General features: G+C 43.3%; 1 pseudogene; it reads left to right on the top strand.

Annotated features, from left to right (window-relative positions):
- Positions 1-416: 416 nt before the first annotated feature.
- On the top strand, positions 417-5,814 carry LOC124682238 (annotated as a pseudogene).
- The last annotated feature ends 953 nt before the right edge of the window (positions 5,815-6,767 follow it).

Below are 6,767 nucleotides of genomic sequence, written 5' to 3'. Positions count from 1 at the left end.
TTTCTTGGAGTGCCAGAAAACAGGCAATTGTTTCACGTTCAAGTACACAAGCTGAGTATAAAGCATTAGCCAATGCAACTGCTGAAATGATTTGGGTGGAAGCACTTCTTGGTGAACTTGGAGTTCAGTTAAAGGAAAGACCTTGTTTGTGGTGTGACAACCTTGGTGCCACATATTTGTCAGCAAATCCAGTATTTCATGCACGTACTAAACAATATTGAGATAGATTTCCACTTCGAACGAGTGGCTGCAAAGAAGTTGAATATTAGGTTTGTGTCAAGCAAAGATCAAGTTGCAGATGGTTTCACTAAGGCGCTTCCAGTTGAAAATCTTCATGAGTTAGATTAAGGGGGGCTGTTAGAATACATGTATACTTTATACGACTCTGGGTACGGTGTAGTACACCGACCCAGGTCATGCCCTTGTAATGCTCCGGCTAGGACTTTTCCAGCCTATATAAACATGCAACCCGGGACCCAAAAGGTACACCGGTTAAACCCTAAAACATTAATAGTTTAACACTTTTTTCTTATCCTAAACAATGTAGGTGGTCAACATACATATATATGATTACGTCAGCAAATCAATGTCCTTACCTGGTGAGTAAGGCTCAAGTAATCCTGGTTCATTTTGAGATCTGGTGTGAAGCAGCAAAATTTAGAGTGTTAAGCCGAGACAGAAGGTGTGACTAATCTGGGATCATAACTTACTTTTCTTGCAATAATTGTTCTCCTTTAAAAAATATGCCCATTTCACCATCCAACAGTAAGCTTGAGCTGCATATATATATGACACCTCTTACAGTTGCACCTTACAATCTGCATCAAATAAACTAGCTTGACACCAACACAGCACGCATAATTCTCTGGGGTTCAATGCTAGGCCAGCACCATCACCGGCAACGCTCGAGTGGCATATCTACCTATCCCTAGATTATCCTCACATCCTTGGAGACTCCACAAGACGATGAACACCTCGGGAACAAAACTCTAATCCTAGGTGTCGAAGGAGGTCTCCTGAGGTCTCCATCTACCTTTCCCTATTTCATGCTTGTTGCAATAGAGGCAGGTAGTTTCCTAAGAGGCCTCGTCCTACTATGCCTCTACCCGTTGCTATGTTGCCTGTCACAAGAAGTAGAATTACAGATCATTGTCATGGTGTGCTTCATGGGGTTAAGTGAGGATAAGGTGGCTAGGGTTGCAAGAGCGACGTTACCCAAGTATTTCCTAGAGTATGTGGGAAGGGAAGGATTTGAGGTTCTCAGAGGGATGAAGAGGGTGGTAGGGGTTTGTAGCATGTTACCAAGGGTAATGGTCGAACCATTTCTTAAGGAGTATATGGGGTTGGAAGTGGTGGTGGGAAGGGAGGTGAAGATGATAAAAGGGTGTTATGTTGGTTTATTGGAAAAGGAGAGTGAAGGAAGGCTAGAGCAGGCAAAGTTCGACCAAACAGAGATGATAGGGTTCGGATGCAGCTCAAGCTGTTTTGGTTATGATCATCACCAGCTTTTCTCTTGGTGCAAGGTTAGATACTATGAGTGGATATCGTTTATCTTACTGAAATATATTGCATCGTGTATTTTACCCACTTTTTCCTTCATCCTTGTGATATTTTTTGTTGCAAAATACCAATTAGTCCATTCGAGTGTTACTTGATTAGTTGAGCACTGTGGCTGATCTACGAAACAATAATGTGGTGAACTAGTATCACTTGAAGCTGAAAGGTGTTTCAATGCTGATACTTTCCATGAAATAACCATTCACAAGCTATCCCATTTCACAAAGCTATATAGGTTTAACATCATACTGGTTACTGAACATATGTGTGTTACTCTTACAGTTTTGAACATTTTCGAAATCAGTTATGAATACATTTTTTTTTCGAAATGGGGAAAAATCGCCCCAGCTGCTGCATCCAAGGAATGCACACGGCTTTTTTATTAGATTATTCATAACATCTTACAAGAGCAATACAAAAGATCAAACTCGAAGCCACCTCGCTAAACCTATAGAGGGATGAAGGGGGTGACAATACACCAACTCACATCATCCAAACAACCAAATGCCTTCCCAAGCCGCCCAATAGCAGGTGAGAAGCACATCTAGTCAAGCAGACTCTCAGCGCACGCCAACACACACGCCACAGAAATCTCTAACGCCGTCTTCCTCGCACCCATCTTCAAGAGGGACCACCGCATTGATCTTGACAGACCTGCCGTCGATGTCACCGTGACGCCAGGCAGCTCCACCATCCTGCACCATGTGTAGACATAGATTTTTACACATCTATATACGTATGTACACAGTACAGAGCATCCTAGATCTGCAGAAATTATATATGTAACTAAATATCTGAAACTAGCTGCCTAGCTCACCACATGGAGTACAAATAAATCATGCACCTGAGAATAGTATGAGCTAACGGGCAGTCATTCACAATCTACAGGCTCAAAACCACATAACATGTAGTTAAGCATCACTATCACACTATCACAGGTGTTATGCCGAAGCACAACAAGACATATGTATTTGCTCTTGACTTACTTAACTCAATGTAGCTAGCCTCCTACATCATTAAGGGACACCTTACTTACACAAGTTAGTTGGACACAACACATGTGGTAGTTGAAGGCCCCATGAAAAGGTAACCGAGATATGTTGCTTTGCGATGGAGAAAAGGAACCATATGTGCCTGGAAATCTAAACTTGAATAGAAAAAAGACTATAAAATAATTCATGCATGTCGCGTCCACAATGCTGGTGGTCCACCATAGAGCTCCTATGTAGCCGTTTGTTTTCTCGCTTAACTAATTTTTATGAGGCGATACAGCTGAGATCAGCCAACGGTTGGAGCACTTAGCACAATGTGCCACTTAACCGGACGAGCGCAAGACCGGGTCTACCTACCTTATGCCATTTTTTAAAAAAAGGTTGTATTAAGGGGTTTCTATCAGTTAGTAACAAAGCCGGCAGTATCCTTGAATTCAGGGGTCAGCTATGGGAGGTATGTCTCCATGTGTGAGCTTTCTGTAAAGGATAGCTCATTGCAAGGCAATATATGAAAGACACAAGTAAAATATTTTAGTACCAACAATTTACCTTCTACCCCGAGAAAGTTTCTTTAGTTTTGTCGATTTATACTTGTTGGCTTCAATTTGCAAAATAAATACAGGACAGATAGGTCCAGTTTAAGCCATTGAGATGTGAGATCTAATATAAGTATTTCTTCTCATTTGCAGGAAATATACTTGGTGACACTAGAAGAAAAAAAGAAAATGGCCACCCTTGCCAAAAGACCAGTACCCAAGGCCCCTGATCTTCCATGATGGCAGGCTGGCCTTTAGGCCTACCCCTCAAGCCACCATAGCCATGTTCATGTGGCTCCCAGTTGCCCTGCCCCTCACCTTGCTCCGAACACAAATCTTTCTGAACATACCATACCCTATCGCCGTCGCAATTGGATCAGTGATTGGTGTAACAAGTCGAGTCATCAACTCACCAATACACTGTTCAAGTGTGCTCTGAACCACATGCCCAGCCCAGCCCGCAGGGCCATCTTTACGTGTGCAACCATCACTAGTAGAAACAAGGGCTTTGGTTTTTTTTGCTCCAAAGAGCTTTTGCACCGGATTTGGCACGAACTGGTGCTAAAGGGATCATTAGCACCGGTTCGTGCGGTCTGGACTTCCAGGGGACCAGCCGCGGCATTAGCACCGGTTCGTGCGGGACCTTTAGCACCGGTTCGTAACACGAACCGGTGCAAAAGGTTTTTCTGCTCCCCACGCACCTCCACCCCCCCTGTGGATCGCCTTTTTTTAACACTGTAAAATAGAAAAGAAAATGATAGAAAATTCAAAAAAAAATCTTTTAAGATTCCTGTATGTTATGCAACCTACTATTAGGGAAAATTAACAAATTCGAATTTTCACTTTTATTGCAATAAATGTTTGAAAAATGGTAAAACCGCATTAACTTTTGCATACGACGTCGAAAAAAACGTATAATATATCAAAATCATCGTGGGAAAAAGTTACATCCGAATTCACCTGGGTTTACCCGGTTAGCTAATTTTTAGATTCTGAAAATTCCAAATGAAAATATGAAAGCAGGAAGATTTTAGTTTTTTTCCAGAAATTTAGGATTTTATATTTTATATTTTTTTAAATTAAAATTAATAATTGCATCCTGCATAAAGATTACTATTACTTTTAGCAAATTATAAGATTTTCAAATTTTTAGGTTTTATGTTTGGCAAAAAAAAATAATAATTTTTTTGAAAATAATTAAAAATAATACAAATTATAAAGTTAATGTTTATTTATTTATTCAAGATTATTATTACAGCATTACTTTGGTTTATTAAAATAATTATTTAAATTCGAACAATAAAGAAATATGATATCGACCGACGGGAGTGGTGTTTTGGAACATGGGAGCATATGCTCCCTATATTTTAAAATACATCTTATACATATTTTAAATTTCAAAAAAATTGAAACAAAAAATTCGCATGTACATATTCATGTGATACACGCTCACAAAGTCGTTTCATAAAAAATGAACTTATCATGTGACGTGTGTAAAAAAGACAAAATTCAGTGCTTAAAACAATGTTTTTCACAGGATAAGTTTTCTCTTTTTTAGATAGGTCACAAAAAATATTATTTTTTCGTGAAACTTGACACACACACAAATATTATGGAGATGTACATGTAGAATTTTTTTTCAAAAATTTTCCACACTTTGAAATATGTTTTGTTGGTAGAGGGAGTATGTGCACCCGGGAGCCGAATTGAATTTCCGATCGACCGACATGTTAATAGGATTGATATGATACTAGTATCACATACATGCGCGCGAAGTACTTTGATGCGGGACGAAAAGGAACTTGGAAGTTAAGCGTGCTAGTGCTAGAGTAGTGGGAGGATGGGTGACCGAGCGGGAAGTTTGAGCACGAGTAAGTAATTGGACTAGAGATAAGGGTAGTTAAGAGACTAAACTTGTGAAATGACTAAAATATTAGAAATTCTGAAAAAAGGAAAAAAAAAGAGGGAGTACAAATAATTCAAAAAATTTTTACGGTAGCGGGGTTCTACCGCGGCAATACGAACCGGTGCTAAAGGTCCTCCCGTTCGGACGCCCGGCAGCCGTCACATGGTGCACCCTTTTGCACCGGATTGTTTGCACCGTTTGGACATCCGGTGCATATAGCCCTTACCAACCGGTGCAAAAGACCCGTTTTCCACTAGTGCAACGCACACTTCTCGACCCAGTCTACATCTCAGCAATGCTGAAGAAGCAGGTATCAGCCGTCACTTAGAGTGTCAGCCGTGTAACTGAGCTCATATCACCGATCAGGACTGTCCGGTTGACCCAAAACCGAGATGAGGACCGGAGGAGGATGGAGCAGTCACTGAGGCTGGGGGATTTGGTGGTCTGCCCTGAGGTGACCACATGCCGGGAGCCCTACCTGCTTCGCTTCAGCCATCTGTTTGCGGAGCTCGTTGATGAGGTCTATCCAGTCGCACCGGTGAACTGGTCCAGCATGTTCCACGGTACCTCCACCGGCAAGTCCAAGTACCTAGACCACTTCTACTTTTTCATGAACCCACGCCCGGCTTATGACGTTCAGTTTATGGACAAGATGCCAACCAGGATGGTGATCGATGGGAAGAGATGCGAGAGTTACGAGGTGGCCAACTTCGTGCAGGGTGAGATTGGTAGGATTCTTGGGTTTCAGTCAACCAAGCTCACCCGTAAGGACAAATACTTGAGGCTGGCAGGAAATGAAGGGTTTGCTGATACAAAGGAATGAAGTCTCTAAATTTTATACTCGCAAAAAAGAAGTCTCTAAACTGTAAACATAACACATTGATGGCTGTTGATCGCAACATAGATTTCTATACAAATTTTTTTTACTCCTCCAAACATAGGTGTTCGGTTAGGAACCCAAAACATTAGAACAATACTTTTATAGCATCTCTAGCAGAGCCCGTGAACACGTGAACTGAAAACTGCGAGTTCAGTTCACCGAACTCGTGTTTACGGGTCAGAAAAACCTTGTCACAGAGTAGAATCCGTAAAAGAGAAACTGAAAAACTAAATTTGAAATGTCGCACGTAAATTAGTCGATGATCATATATATAGATGGATTTGATGCTCCGATTGAGCAAGTTACATAATTCGAGAAATTGAACCTAAATTACTTATACACCGGCGGGCGCTACTAAATTGAACCAAAATGCGGCCTAAATAATGGCCTATGCGCGCGGCGGTGCCGGTGGTGGCAGAGCGTCTCGGCAGCAGACGGCATCGATGCTGGCGTGGAGGAGCTTCACTCCTCGTCGGCGTCAAGCTCAACTATCTCGAGCTTGACGCGGCGGACCCGCTCCTCCTAGTAGGCCGCCTCGTACTCACGCACCTGGCGGACGGCGTCCGCCTCCTCCCAGCGGAAGCGAGCGCGGGCCTCCGCCTCGGAGATGGCCTTCATCTGCGCGAGCACGGCCTCCTCCTCGTCGGAGCCGTGGACGTAGTCACCCGCCGAGAAGGTGGGCGACCGCGCGGGGACGAGCTCGTCATCGTCCGAGCTGTCGGCGATGGGGAGCCGCGGTGCACGACTGGAGCCGCCGGACGAGGACCCCTCGCCGGCGTTGGCGTACCTCGCCAGCTTCCCTAGGGGCGTGAGCCCCCAATTCGTCCACCGGCGGGCGTTGCGCTTGCGCGGGCCCTCCGACCTGTTCCACTTCCGCCGTTCTGCGTCGGTGCGGA

Source organism: Lolium rigidum, unplaced genomic scaffold (assembly GCF_022539505.1).
Source record: "Lolium rigidum isolate FL_2022 unplaced genomic scaffold, APGP_CSIRO_Lrig_0.1 contig_7338_1, whole genome shotgun sequence".
Classification (NCBI taxonomy): domain Eukaryota; kingdom Viridiplantae; phylum Streptophyta; class Magnoliopsida; order Poales; family Poaceae; genus Lolium; species Lolium rigidum.
Note: the sequence above shows the minus strand (reverse complement) of the source record. Positions and strands in the feature narration are given on the sequence as shown.